Below are 16481 nucleotides of genomic sequence, written 5' to 3'. Positions count from 1 at the left end.
GAGAGAGTTAAACTCTTAAGGATGGTTTTATTTGTTGAGTTAGCCAGTTCACTAGTAAAAATAAATGCTTTGCATACTGATGAGATAACCATCTGAAAATGAGGGTCTAGTATCCTTAACCTTGGAACTCAGAATTTTGGTTTTTTTCTGGGCACACATTTTAAGTACATTTTTTTTGAAAACCAAGTGTGGTTTTTTTTCCATCTACTCCGCTCTAAACTTTTATACTATTACAAAATTATATTACTTGTTCTTAAACAAGTCCTTATATTTTTCTACATGCATTTCATTCTCTAATATCATCTCAATTTCTGGTAGTCAAAAACTATAAATTTAATCATAATGTTATTTATTATATTAAAAAACTAAACACAGCATGGGTGCCAATCAGAGAATATCAATTAGGGTACACTATTTGTTCTCTAATTCTTGTTGATAATGAAACTTCTAATTGTTAATTGGGTCTCAGTTACCTGAAATAAAGGCTACTTTTCTCAGATTCTCTTATAGGAAGGTATGACCATGTAACTAAGTTCTACTCTTTGGATATAAGTAAAAATGGTATGTGCAATTTGTGGGAAATGCACTTTCCCCCTATTTACGTTTCTCCTATCTCCTGAAGACTGAGCTAAAGGTAAGATATGAGATTCTATATCATGCTTCATCAGACCAGCCCACAATTTTTGTTTTGTTTTTGCATTTATGAAAGGAACTTCTATCTTACTTAATCCACTCCCAGTTTGGGTTTTCTCTTACTTGCAGCCAAATTAAATCTAACAAATACAGCTTTCTGCTTAGAACTGGCTAAATAAAATTATTCAGACTTTAAAATGACATAACAGAATGGAAAGATAATCACAATATATTGAGTAATAAAATAGCATTTGCAGTATGATCTGAAAGCATAGAAAACAATGCATTAACTACTGACAAAATTATCCCATGCAGCAAACCGACCCAAAACTCAGTTCCTCAAACAATATGATTTATTCCCAATCATATGTCTATTGGTGGACTGTGGATTGGCTAATCTTGTCTTGGCCTTGCTGTGCTTGGCTTCAAGTTGTTGATTGGGTCCATGTCTTCTCTATGAATTCTTTCTCTTTAGTCCAGTGGTCTAGCTTTTTTTTTTCCCATAGTGATAATGGGAGAAGTATTAGAGGGCAGGCACATTTTAAGCCATTGATTGTGTCACATTTGCTAATATCCTGTTTGCTAATATCACACGGATATGCCAATCATCAGAACCAGGGAAGTATATACAACTTTTAGTGGGAGGGAAGGCAAAATTCATGGCAAAGGTCATGGACATGTGGAGGGGATAAAAAATCGTGACCAATTATTTGATCCTCATAATCTTAACATTAATTTTGACTGGCAGGCTTATAGGTGATTTTATTTCTTTCTATATGAAATGCATTTTTTCTAATTTATATAAACAAGTTTAATATATAATTAATAAAGTAATATTTTAAATCATGATGCCCATGCTTTAAATGCTCATCTCAATCCACTCCCAGTTTGAGTTTTCTCTCACTTGCAGCCAAATTAAATCTAACAAACAGCTTTCTGATGAGATAACCATGCTTCAATGCTCATCTCATGGCCACTTTCCTTTTGAAGCCTTCTTGTAGACTTTAACAAGCACTAGGATTTCCTTCCCTGAAATACAACTATTTACTCTTATTTATATCTCTCATGGATTTTCTCATATATTTCTTTCTTTGAATTATCATTGTCCATACTCATTACCATTAGACTGAAGAGCAGAAATCAAGTCTTGTTCAGAAATGCAACTACTTAGCCCAAGTTTTATATACATAAAGTGCTCAAGAAGTATTTATCAAATGAATTGGGGAAGTACAAGCAAATTTTAAAAAGGGTACCTTGTATAGGAAAATATTTACACAATACTCACAAAACAGGTGTTGACAGATCATATACAATATATGAAACTTTTACAAAAATAGTGTTCATTAGGACAGACTCCATGAGATGCTTTTTACCTGGTGTGAACACTCTAATGACCTAAATATTGACTCCTACGGACAAATAGGGCACATTCATTATTGATATCCAAGTCTAACTTAGAACCATACAAATATCACAAAAGGATTCAGGGAAAATGACTGAGCAGAATATGAGCAATTCTCTGAGAACCCCCAATAATATCTTGAAGAGAATTAAAAGGTAGAATTGAGATCCTGCTCTCATAAGGGTAGAGGCTATAATGTTTTTGAAAGTAATATTAATGTGCCTTTATTCATTTCTACTAGTCAGTAAGGAGAAGCTGATATACTAGTACAGTAAATACTCCTGACTAGAGAATGGTAATGCCATCAATCTCAAGTTCTTATTTTTAAAAAATAAACACACACAAAAAAACTTGAGAAATATGTCTTCCTTAAAGCAGTAGTCATATCTAGTCCAATTCCCCTTTTCAGATGTCTCATGTAATTCTTGTTCTTTGTTACATATTCAAAATATGTCAGCTCTTTGTCCCTCAGGCCTTTATGTCTATATTTTTTAGTGGGCTTACTCAGAGTACCAGTGTTCATTAACATGCTACTTCAGAAGTCTTTCCATGTTTCCATGTGATCTGATAGATGCTGGGCATGGCAGTGGGTGCTGCAGCCCCTATCTCTGAGGAGAGGACTCTTGAGTTGAATTCCACACTGCCGGATAAGAGAAGGGGGTGCAGTGTGGAAAGTTTAATCCCCTTTAACTGGGTGATTTACTTCCTGATAAAAGTGATACCTGAAGACCAGTGTGTCATTATACAATACCAGGAAGCCACCAACACTTTATAAGACTATTTGAACATAGTGATTTATTGAGAATTTATACAGAGCAAGTTCATGTAATATCCCGTTATAAAATTGCTTGGCTATACATTTCACTGCTGTGGGACCTTAAGAGGAAAAGATAACTATCCTTCTCTAGCTCCTCAAAAGTGAGGCCAGTTCTTATCTGTATAGATTTTCCTTTGTCGCATGAAGATGTCAGGGAGAAAAAGAGAATAAATAGGTTTTTTTCTGTGTCAGAACTGGGAAGAAGTTGTAAGTGGGGGTTGAAACTCTGTTGGTAACTCTTTATGAACTTTAGAGCAAATATAAGTATCCAGAAATGTGGGGAGCCGATATAGGGTTAAGCCTCGGACTGGCCTGTTGGCAAAGTCACAAACAGGTCTTCCGAGTCTTAAAACAACCCAATCTGAGAGGTGGCTGCTGATTTACACGCGCTATCATTTAAAAAATAAAAATGGGGGAATTTGCCAGAAGCCGGACCACCCTTGCTGCTTGACACAGTCGCTGCAGGGAAGAAACATCTGCACAGCTTATGTTTCAAGGGACCTGGCATACTGTTCTTAATATGGTTTGCTCCGCCTCTTAGCGCTATGTGTTTTAAACAGGACCACCTCCCCGAGAAAGGTTGTTTCCCCAGGTTAGGGATTAACAGGACTAAGGAAGAGAATAAATCAGTAAATCCTCCTAGTGTTACAGAAATACCATGTACTACTTATGAAGAACTTGGACTAAGACTGTTGGCAATAAATTTGGGACTTGTTGGGCCCACATCCCCAGGGGTCTGCCCACCAGGGAAAGCACCAAAGCCTATACCTCTGGAGATCCACCAACACAGGGCAGTCTCAGGGAAGGCAAGCAGCGAGGCTGGGAGGACATAACCTTTACTGGGTAGAATAATCTCCTTCAGTCACTTCCTTGTAGCTTATCAGTAGAGCAGTAGAATAGTGATCTTGGAATAGCCCTTATAATGGAACAGAGAGATTAACCTAGACAGGATTAAACTCAACAGAACTACATTAACAAACACCCTAACCTTTGGAATAGAATGGATAGGATTAAAATCAACTGGTATAAATACAGATATAACAGGACAATAAAGACAGAACCTGGCTGGAGAATGTGGCTAGGCTGCTGATCAACTGAACGCTGTCTCCGTGTTATTCCTCCTGGGGTTGGACCCCAACACAGAAAGTCAAAGTGATGGAAGCTTTGCATTCAGAATTTGGGAGAGCATGTGGGGAAGGGCATAAGAAACGGGAAAAACCACCCAGGGACTGGGAATTGTGTCAGGACTGAAAGTTTTGTGAGGGGGTACAAGGGCCTGAGAATGCATAGTTACAGTCTCTTTCATAGGAATTAAGACTACAAAACCAAAACAACACAGCTTTCTGGGTGTCTATGAGCCTGGGTGTAGGTTGAGAGGCTAAGGAAACAGCAAGGCATGAGAACCAAAGCCAGGGGCTAGGACCTGAGGGATAAAAGTGACAAGTGGAGCCCGGCTGGTGTGGCTCAGTGGTTGAACATCAACCCATGAACCAAGAGGTCACTGGTTCGATTCCTGGTCAGGACACATGCCCGGGTAGCAGGCTCAATCCCCTTTAGGCAATGTGCAGGAAGCAGCTGAACAATGTTCCTATCTCTCTCTATATCCCTCTAAAAAATCAATAAGAACATAAAAAAGGGTGACAAGTGGAGCTGTTCAATTAATGGAATCCACTGGTTTGGTCAGGAAGCTGGGGAAAAATATCTCACATTAAGTAAAACTTGAGCACTGAACAGAAACAACAGATCTGAGTCCTTCAAGATACTCTGTATCTACTAGAAACTGAGGTTGCTATGGAAACTGTGGACCTCTTTCTGAATTAAATAGGACAGGGGCTGCATGGCTGTTTGCACAAACTCAGGGATGGAGAATGAACTCCTGGAAAAATGTTATATCCATGTAGCTATATTAGGCAGCTCCAGCTGCATTACACTTGATTTGGGTGATCCAAAAACATGTATCACCATGATGGTTATTATTTTTATTATTGTTTAAGAGCACTTAACATGAGATCTACCCTCTTAACAAATTTTTAAGTGTACAATACAGTATTATTAACTATAGACACAATGTTGTATAACAGATCTCTAAAGCATTTGTTTTCGTTTTTTGTGTTATTAGGTTGAAATATTATTGAAAGTAAAAATCCTGCCTGGGTAGCTCAGTTGGTTAGAGCATCACCCTGATGTGCCACTTTATGGGCTCAATCCCCAGTCAGGGCACATACAAGATTCAACCAATGAATACATTAAAAAGTGGAATAACAAATTAGTTTCTCTCTCTTTCTCCCTTCTTATCTCTCTCTAAAATCTATAAATGAAAAAATTTTAAAGTTTATTTTGAAAGTAAAATAACATTTTATATTAATCATTGGCAAGAATAATATTCATTATTGATCATAGCGAGAGAAAATTTGTATTATTATACACTTTTGTGAAAGTGATTCTTTTTAGTAAAAAATAACTTTATTTCACCTTTTATATGTTGGACCTCATTTACATATTTGTTTCCAATTTTTGTTGTTTGCTTAATTGACATCGACATTTTCTGATGAGATCCATGCGTTCTTTTACAAATTGTTTAACATTTATTTTTGACAAACATTAAAGATCTCTAGAACTCAGTAATCTTACATAACTGAAAGGCTGTACCTGTTGAATGGCAACCCCCCCAACTTCCCCTCCCCTCAGCCCTTGATGACTACTACTCTCTGCTTCTATGCATTTGAATATTTCATATATCTCATAAAAGTGGTATTACACAGTATTTGTCCTGTGACTGTCTAATTTCATTTAGCATAATGTCCTCAAGGTTAATGCATGTTGTTGCATATGGCAGGATTTTGTTTCTTTTTAAGACTGAATAATGAACCATTGAGTGTTTATACCACATTTGTTCTCTTCATCTCTTGATGGACATTAGATTGTTTCCACATATTGGCTTCAATAAATATTAGAATAAAAATACCTTTTCAAGGTTTTGATTCCAATTCTTTTAGATAAATACCAAGAAATGGAATTACTGCATCATGTTTTTAATTTTTTGAGGAAATGTTATACTGTTTTTAATAGTGGCTGCACCATTTTACATTCCCAACAACATTATACAAGAGTTCCAATTTCCTCACCTCCTCACCAATAATTATTATCTCTGTATTTTGATAATAGATCCTAAAAAATGTGAGGTGATATCTTATTATGGTTTTGATTTGTATTGTCCTACTGATTAGTGATGTTGAGCATCTTTTCATTACCTGCTGGCCATTTGTATGCCTTCTTCATAGAAATGTCTATTCTGGTCCTTCACCCATTTTTTAAATTTTTATTTTGCTATTGAGTTGAAAGAGCTCTTTATATATTTTTAATATTAACCCCTTATGTGATCAACATATCAGATAATATACCAGATATAGGGTGTGCAAATATTTTCTCCCATTTTATAGGTTTTTTCACTCTGTTGTTTTTCTTTGCTGTGCAAAGCTTTTTAGTTTGATGTAGACCCACTTGTGTTCTTTGCTTTTGCTTCCTGTGCTTTTGGTGTTTTATTCAATAAGTCATTGCCAAGACCAATGTCTGGAGGCTTTTGCCACATGTTTTCTCCTAGGAATTTTATAGTCTCAGCTATTATGTCTTTAATCCATTTTGAGTTGATTTCTGTATATAAGATAAGGTCCCAAATTAATTCATTTGTATGTGCTACTCAGTTTTTCCAGCACCATTTTTTTGAAGAGGCTGTCATTTCTCTACTGTGTATTCTTTTTTTTTTTTTAATATATATTTTATTGATTTTTTTTTTACAGAGAGGAAGGGAGAGGGATAGAGAGTGAGAAACATCGATGAGAGAGAAACATCAATTAGCTGCCTCCTGCACATGTCCCACTGGGGATGTGCCCGCAACCACGGTACATGCCCTTGACCGGAATCGAACCCGGGACCTTTCAGTCCTCAGGCTGATGCTCTATCCACTGAGCCAAACCAGTGCTGGCTCTACTGTGTATTCTTGCCACCTTTGTCGATGAACAGTTGACCACATAAGCATAGCTCTATTTTCAAACTCGCTATTTTATTTCATTGGTTTATTTGTCATTCTTAATATCAGTGCCATACTGTTTTAATTACTGTAGCTTTGTAACATATTTTTAAATAAGGAAGTGTAAAGCCTCCAACTTTGTTTTACTATTTCAATATTGTTTTGGCTATTCAGGAGACCTCTGGTTTTATATAAAATTTAGAATTGTCTTTTCTATTTCTGTGAAAAAATGCCATTTTGATAGAAATTGTTTTAGGTAGTATGGACACTTAACAATATTCTAATCTATAAACACAAGGTTGTGTTTTCATTTATTTGAATTTTCATTAATTTCACTCATCAATGTTGTATAGTTTTTGTGTAAAATTTGCCACCTTGGTAAGTTTAGTCCTAAATATTTTATTCTTTCTGATGCTACTGTGCATGAGATTTAAAAAAAAATTCTTTTCAGACAGTTCATTGTCAATTTGTAGAAACACACTGATATCTGTATGCCCATTTTGTATCCTGTAATTTTATTGAAGTCATATATTAATTTTATTTGGCGGGGGGGTTGGCCTTTGTGTTTTTTAACATATAAGATTATCTCATCTGCAAACAGAGATCATTTCACTTCCTCCTTTCTAATTTAAATGCCTTGGGGGTTTTTTCTTGCCAAATTTTTCTAGCAAACTAAATTCAACAGCACATTAAAAAAGATGGTACACATGATCAATTGGCATTTATCCAAATATGCAAAAATGGTTCAACCTATGAAAATCAATGTGATAAACCACATTAATAGAATGAAAGTTAAAAACCACATAATTATCTCTATAGATGCAGGAAAAAACATGTGGCAAAATTCAATACTCTAATAATAAAACTTTTCAACCAAACAGGAAAGAAAGATACTTACCTTACCATAATAAAGGCTATATATAAAAAGATCACAGGTGATATTATACTTGACAATAAAAACTTAAAGCTTTCTTCTAAGACACCCAATTTTACCATTTTTATCCAACATCATACTGAAGTCCTACCCAGAACAATTAGTCAAGGAAAAGAAAAAGTACAGTACTTTTGTACCTTAATCATGTCATGGTAGAGGAAATTGTACCTACTGCATTAAAAATATTGCCATATTAACACCAATTTAGAACATTTCTTTTAATTATTTTGTCCAATAATGAGTGTATTAAACTTGTATTTTAAAGCATAGTTCCTAGTGAGTTTGATGCATATGATAAGTACCAATATAGATAACTAAATTATGATATGGAAATTCAGTTTGGCAATTACATTTATACCATTGGTTTTATGAAATTCATTGAAATGGGGTCCCAGAGATTTTTGTTAAACATGTTAGAAATATATTATTTAAGGTCAGATTGTAACAAAAACATTCTTATGACAATGAACTAACTTATAATTCCCTTACATGGAAATATTATAAAGTGATTGGCAATACAATGAATAGATAAAAAATATACATTCCTCACTGAATAAATATTTTTTTTGCCGTTTTTTTTTTAAAGATGTATTTTATTGATTTCAGAGAGGAAGGGAGAGGGATAGAGAGATAAAACATCAATGATGAGAATCATTGATCAGCTGCCTCCTGCACACCCACCACTAAGGATCGAGCCCCAACCTGGGCATGTGCTCTTGGCCGGAATTGAACCCGGGACCCTTCAGTCCACAGGCCAATGCTCTATCCACTGAGCCAATCCAGCTACGGTTTGCCAAGTTTTATTAGTCTATTAGGAGATATTACTAAATTCTCCTACTTATCAGTCCTGATGTTGTAATATAGTTATATTTCTCCCTTTACTCCCAGCAAAGTACTGCAAAAGATCCTCTGTGTTAAATATATACTTTGTATATGTATATTACATATATATATTGAACATTGGTCTCTTTGCTATTAAGTTTTTGCACCACATGTTTTCCTGAGATTAGATGTCACTGGCTTCATTGGCAGTTTGTCCCAGGAGCAGCTTTTATGCAATAGCCAAAAGTCTCTTAAATTAATTACTATTTAGGAGTCTCAGTTGCTGTAAATAACCTATGCATTATTTCCTTTGAGGGCCCTCCACAATTTTAGCAAAGCTAATGTGACTAATGACAGAAATATTAAAAGTTCCTTTCTCTTTATGATATGGTTAGATCTGAGACCAATAAAATGTTACACAGATAAGTGAGCCCTTTCCACATCATGTAAAACACAAGCCAGGCTCTCTCATGCACTTTTTATGAGTTTTAAGGCTTGTGATGTTATTGATTCTATTAATAAAGCCTAGAGGTATACAATAGAGATTAAAACTCTGGTAGTTAAATAGTGTATAGCAAACACAGCCCTGAGGGTTTGCTACCACTAGTGGGCAATTTATGGCTTTTTCTAATGTAGTTAATCCTTTCTGCCTTTCTCCCCCTTGTAAAATTGAGCTAAGAGCACTCACTACAGTTTATAGACTGTGCTTTGGGAACTTAGATGAAAGATGTTATTAGAGGTATAATATATTTTACAGACATATGGTAATTAATCACTGCTTCACATCTTAGGTGGAATCTAAGAAATGATGAGGTTAAGTGATGTGCTGAGAGTAATATTCTAAATTAGAAACAGTGCTTAATGATTATAAAACTTGCTGGTATAAATCTAAGTAGAGTCATAAAAACCCCCCAGCTATTTGTTTTAGGTAGAGCTTTATGACTCCTTTGGTAAGTTTAAAAGAAGAATTCCACTCTAATGTAATAAGCAAGAGTATTATAAAATATTTTTCTTCTAAATTTTTTATATTTTATATTCACTGCTATTATATTTGGGCCAAATCTGTGAAAATTCTAGAGACAGAAGGAGATAGTTTAACTCTGAGAATGGAGTTAAAATGAAAAATGCTATAGCTGCTAATTTGAGCAGTGTATATATCTAACTTCAACTTTTCTGTGGTGAAAGATATTATACATTTTATATCTTCTTTTTTTTCCCCTGTCCCCTTCAGTCCAGTCCCTTAGTTTCCTTGATGTTCTGGGCCTTACTGCTTTTGTAGAATCCTGGACCAGTTATTTTCTAGAATGTCGCTCAAGTTAGCTTTGTCTGTTTGCTTATTATTTTTTAATCCTCACCCAAGGATATGCTTTCATTGCTTTTTATTTTTTAAAATAATTCTTTATTGTTGAAAGCATTACATATGTCACCTTTCCTCCCCCGCTCCATTGACCCCCTCGAGTCCTCCCCTTCCCCCCACCCCAGGCCCTTACCATGCCATTGACTGTGGCCATGGGCCATGCATATATGCAGACAAGGTTCTTGGTTGATTATTTCCTACTCACCCACCCATTGCCGCCTTCCCTCCAAAATTCTGCACTCTGTTCCATGCTTCCATGTCTCTGGATCCATTCCATTCATCAGTTTATTTTGTTTCTTGGGATTCCACATACGAGTGAGACCATGTGATACTTGCCTTTCTCTGACTGATTTATTTTACTTAGCATGATACTTTCTCGGTCCCTTCATGCTGTCTCAAAGGGTAAGAGATTCTTCTTTTTTACTGCTGCATAGTATTCCATGGTATAAATGTACCACAGCTTTTTTATCCACTCATCTACTGATGGGCACTCGTGCTGTTTCCAGATCTTAGCTATTGTACATTGTGCTGCTATGAATATAGGGGTGCATACTTCTTTCTGATGGTGTTTTGGTTTTATTAGGATATATCCTAGAAGTGGGATCATTGGGTCAAATGGCAGTTCCATATTTAATTTTTGGAGGAAACTCCATACTGTTTTCCATAATGGCTGCACCAGTCTGCATTGCCACCAGCAGTGTACATCACATAAAGAAACTAAAAGACAAAAATCACATGATCATATCAATAGACACAGAAAAAGCATTTGACAAAATCCAACACCCATTTTTGTTAAAAACTCTCAGCAAATAGAAGGAGCATATCTCAATATGATAAAAGCTATATAGGACAAACCTATAGCCAACATCATACTGAATGGGCAAAAACTAAAACCATTTCCCCTAAGAATATGAATAAGATAGGGATGTTCACTTTTACCACTCTTAGTACTGGAAGTCCTAGTCATAGCAATCAGACAAGAAGCAATAAAAGGCATCCAAATTAGAAAGGAAAAAGTAAAACTCATTATTCGCAATTGACATGATATTGTATATAGAAAACCCTAAAGATTCCACCAAAAAAAATACTAAATTTAATAGATGAATTTGGCAATGTAGCAGGATACAAAATCACTCAAAAATTGGTGGCTTTTTTATACACCAATAATGAATTCTCAGAGAGAGAAACTAAACAAACAATTCTATTTACCATTGCAACAAATAAATTAAGATACTTAGGAATAAACTTAACCAAGGAGACAAAAGACCAGTACTTGGAAAACTACAGGACATTGAAAAAAGAGACAGAGAAAGATAGAAATAAGTGGAAGAATATACAGTGTTCATGAGTTGGTAAAATCAATATCATTAAAATGTCTTTACTACCCAAGGCAATCTACAGATTCAGTGCAATCCCTATTAAGATACCAACAACATATTTCACAGATCTAGAAAAAATACTCCAAAACTGTATATGAAATCAAAAAGGACCCCAAATAGCTGCAGCATTCTTGAGAAAGAAAAACAAAGATGGAGGAATCACATTATTAGATTTCAAGTTATACTACAAAGCCACCATAACCAAAACAGCCTGGTACTGGCACAGAAAAGGCATATAGACCAATGGAACAGAATAGAGACCCCAGAAATTGACCCAAGCCAAACAGTAAATTAAATCATGTAATTTTACTTAATCCATACCAATATCAGCTAATCAGCACCCATACACTGAATTTGTAAGTCTGCGTGGTAATAAGAACAAAAGCTCAATTGAGGAAAAATGCTTTGGGGTATTTTCAAGCAGAAAACACAGCCTTATAATAATGGAGAGTAGATCTTTCCTAATAAACTTTTATTTGAAAGTAATCACACAGAGTTTATGCTCCTCAAGGATTTTGTTCTTCTTTTTTTGCTAACCAATAGATCTCTGCATTCCAGTTACAGAGAGACTTTGTTATAGTCAATTCTGGAATCATTTTCATTGTATATATAATTTATGTCATATGGTTATCTAAAAATATTAATGGAAATAAATATATTTCCAAAGGAATTTGCCTACTTCCTCTTTTAAAAATAAGGGTTCTTTCCAAACTTCCTCATTTCTGAGAATATCAATATTCTACTAGTCACTAAGTATTATCACTTACATTCTTATTTTCTTTATCCAGATATCAAATTCTGTTATTCTTGTTTGAAATTATATTTTCACTGTTGCCTACTATGAACCCCAATTAATCCCTACCAGGATTACTATAAGAACATATTTTAAGGATTATTCTACTTCAATATTTTTATTTGAAAGCTAAGGGGAATAAATAAGCTCACATTTATTGAACAACTTGCCATGTCTTAGGCAGTATTCCAAATCCTTTACATTGTAAAACTCATTTAGTTCTCACCTTGACCGTCTGAGTTAAGTATTATTTTAACCTCATTTTCATGATTGAAAACAAAACAAAACTGAGACATGGGGAACTTAAATAACTTGTCCAAGGCTGGGCAGATATAAGTAGTAAAGTCAAGATTCAAAATCAGGTAGTCTATACTGAGGGTTCCCATCAAGCTGCTCACCATGTTGCCTGGAAATTTTTATGAGAAGCACAGGAACTCCATTTGTATCTTGGAGTGTTTGTAGGACCCACCATACTAATTCTAATATGTTCTCACTCTGAGGAATTCCATGGGGAACTGGCAGGCACAGGTGCTAGAGACAAGGCACCACTGGGCGTGAGAGCCTGCATTTCCAACGGAGAAAAGAGGAGGAACAAGTCTAACCATCCTCAGACAGAAACAAGCAGAGTCTTGTTTTTTGAGTCCTGCCGTGTCATCCTTCCTTCAGCCTACCTAGGCAATGCCATCAGGTGCTCTGATAGTACCTCTTACATCATGTTATTCTCCCACCTCAACACCTAAAGTGGCTTTGTAATGCTTACAGGAGCAAGTCTAAACTACTCCATCTGGCACTAAAGGTCCTTTTCATTTGATTCCATCTATCTAATCTTCCACTTCTTCCAAACACAGATGTCCTAATTCCCAAAACACAGAATCATCCTTGACTCCTCTCTTTTTCTAACATCTTTTAGCCAATCTGTCCGAAAATCCCACTGAGTCTAATTTCAGAACATATCCCAAATCCAACCATGTCTCACCATCTTCACCACCACCACCCTAGATCAGGTATCAGTCACTCCTTGTTTAGACTATTGAGAGAGATGCCTAACTGGTCCAGCTGCTTCTGCCCTTACCTCTCTACAGAATCTTCCAAACAGGGTAATCAAAACATTGCTTTAATATAAATTGCTCCTCTGCTGTAATCCCTCTAGTAGCTACTATCACACTGGATGAAAGTCCAAAGGTCAGAGTGTGTAAGACCTTACAGAATCTGGCCCCAGCAACCTCTCTGACTTAGTCTCTGTCCACTCTCACACTTGATCACTTTGTACTAGACACATTGATACATAGTGTTGTTAGTAGGCATGTATTTAGGGGTAATTTATGAAAATATAGGATCACTACCTGGAATGTTAAGATAATATAAGATGGAAAATGAGTTTTATGTTAAAACCAGAGGCCCAGTGCATGGATTTGTGCACTGGTGGGGTCCCTCAGCCTGGCCTGCGAGGATAGAGCCAGGCTCTCCAACATCCCCCAAAGGGTCCCAGATTGCAAGAGGGTGCAGGCCAGGCGAAGGGTGCACCGGGCACCAGGCCTCTAGTATGCATATAAGATCTTTGGTTAATTTCTTCCCGCCCTCCCCCTCTGAGATTCATCAGTCTGTTCCATGTTTCCATGCCTGTGCTGAGCATCTGCCCCCTGGTGGTCAGTGTGCATCATAGCTACTGGATGGTTGGCTGGTTGGCCGGTTGGTTAGGCTTTTATATATATAAATATTGGTTGAAATTCCTGGGGTTAAAAGCAATCATCATATTTAAAGAAATATAGTATTGAAATGTACTTCTGTGTTTGGGAAAACAAACAGGGATTAAAGGTTACTTTTAATTTCTCTCATGGGTTTTGAAAAATTCATTTCATCTAGATAAAATATGCCACTAATAAAGAACATAACACCAGAAAAGTTAGTCAATGGACATTTTTCTAAAGGGAGAGACCTTATCAAAACAAAAATCTGACCCTACCTTACCTTTTAATATGCTTATCTATTTTGAATTTTGGTGATTCCTAGTGAAAAATGAGCCTGAGGGGTAGCCTCCTCCTTTTCTCATCTTGAAGTAGAATTAATACAAAAAGTTTTACTTTATCTTCAACTTAAATTTACATTTCAGAAAAGTTTCCATAATATTTTTTGAGCATTTAAAAAAATTAATCCCATTTTAATGTTAAACAAACTAGTATAAAGCCGAATAAATAAATGCTTTTCTTTAAACATTCTTTTTATTAAAAATTGGCCTGATTCTTGCAACTGACTAATGGTCTAATATTGAATTCTACAAAATGAAACTACAAAGTATTAAATGATATAATGAGGTAATTTTTTAATTGTGGTAAAATATACATAACATAAGTTTTACCATTTTAACCATTTTTAAGTAAAATTAAATTTATTCATGTTGGTGTGCAGAAACAACACTATCCATTGGAAAAAACTTTGTTTTATCATCCCAAACCAAAACTCTGTGCCCCTAAACAAGTAACTCCACTCTTACTTTTTGTCTCTATGAATTTGACTATTCTAGCTACTGCATAAAAGTGGAAACATACAATATTTATCCTTTTGTGTCTGGTTTATTTTACTTAGCATGGTGTTTTCAACATTCATCCATGTTGTATTATATATCAGAATGTCATTCCTTTTTAACACTGAATAATATTCTATGTAATATACCATAGTTTATTTATCCATTCATCTGGTGATAGACATTTAAGTGTTTTCTACCTTTTGGCTTTTGTAAGTAATACTGCATGAATATTGCTCAAATCTCTGTTTTCAATTCCTTTGTGTATATACCTAGAAGTGGAATTTTTGGATCACATGATAATTCTCTGTTTAACTTTTTGAGAAACTGCAACAAGGTTTCCTATAACAGGTAGGACATTTTACATTCCCATCAGCAATGCACAATGGTTCCAATTTCTCTACATATTTTCCAATTCTTGTTACTTTTTTTATTTCTTATAGGCATTCTAATTGGTGTGAGAATAATATTTTTAGATCTCAGAATGAGAAAAAAAATTCCAAATATGATATGGAAAAAAACCAGAAGCCATGAAATAATATATTGATGAACTTGATTACTTGAAAATGAAAATTTTAAAAGTTTCTGTATGGTTGCAATCACCATAAGAAAAATCAATAAAAAGACAAACTAGAAAAAAAACCCAAGATGGTGGCATAGGTAAACACCGGAGATTGCTGCCTAGCACAACCACTTCAAGAAGACAACTAAAAGACGGAACGGACATCATCCAGAACCACAGGAAGAATGGCTGAGTGGAAATTCTACAACTAGAAGTAAAGAGAAAAGCATACCGAGACTCAGAGGAGGTGCGGTGCGGAAATAAAGTACAGAGGTACGGAGGCGCATGTGGAGAGGGCTGGCAGCTGAGGACACGGTTGTCTTTTTCAATCAGGAGGGAGTCTCAAGCTCTGAGCTCCAGTTCCGAGCGAGTCTCTGGGGACCCAGACTCATACGGGAGAAACTGGACTGTCTGGCATCTGTCAGAACTCGAGGGCAGCTTTCTCTCGGGGGTGCTGGCAGCGATTGCCGGGAAACTGAGAAGCGGGGCCTCTGAGGGCAGGACTGAGAGCAGCCATAACTGTTCGCTCTGCCCTGTTGATCCCCTGGGACCCCGCCCAGCCCAAGCTGTGCATGGAGGCTTTTGCATATGAAAGGCCTGGCCCTTTGCAATCTGAAAATTACCTAAAAAACTGCAGCTGGCCCAAGGCCCCATGGCAACTTGCATTGCTTCACAGCTGGCTCCTGCTAGGTAGCCTCAGGCAGAGGCTAGATTAGCACCTCCTTAGAAATCCAGGAGCCAGTGTGCCCGGTGGTAAGAGTGGGACCATCCAGATTGCAGCTCCTCGGATCCATAAAGGACACACTCAGGGGGCAGACTCAGTGAGCACTAAAGCCCCACTGAAGCAAGTCTTGCCCCGGAGGGGTGTCTCCAGCACAGAAGTTCTCCCACTGCAGACACAGCTGATTCTCACAGCCAATTGGCCTGGAAGTCAATTCCTCCCAGTGATACCTACAACAATCAAGGCTTAACTACAACAAGACTGTGCACAAAGCCAACAAGGGGGTGCACCAAGAGTGTCACCTCAGGTAATTGGGGAGGCTGAGCCACTTGGCCCTACCAGACACCTAGCACAGAAAGCCACTCTATCAACACAGGGAAGCATAAAAAATGCAGAGACAAAGAAACAGGACACAAATGACAGAAATGAAGGAAAGCAAACTACTGGATATAGAGTTCAAAACCACACTTTTAAGGTTTTTCAAGAATTTTCTAGAAACCGCCAATAAACTTA

Source organism: Myotis yumanensis, unplaced genomic scaffold, assembly GCF_028538775.1.
Source record: "Myotis yumanensis isolate MYYU_CA2020_CCGP unplaced genomic scaffold, mMyoYum1.0.hap1 SCAF_6, whole genome shotgun sequence".
NCBI lineage: Eukaryota > Metazoa > Chordata > Mammalia > Chiroptera > Vespertilionidae > Myotis > Myotis yumanensis.
The sequence above is the reverse complement of the archived record's forward strand: the minus strand, read 5'-3'. Positions refer to the sequence as shown.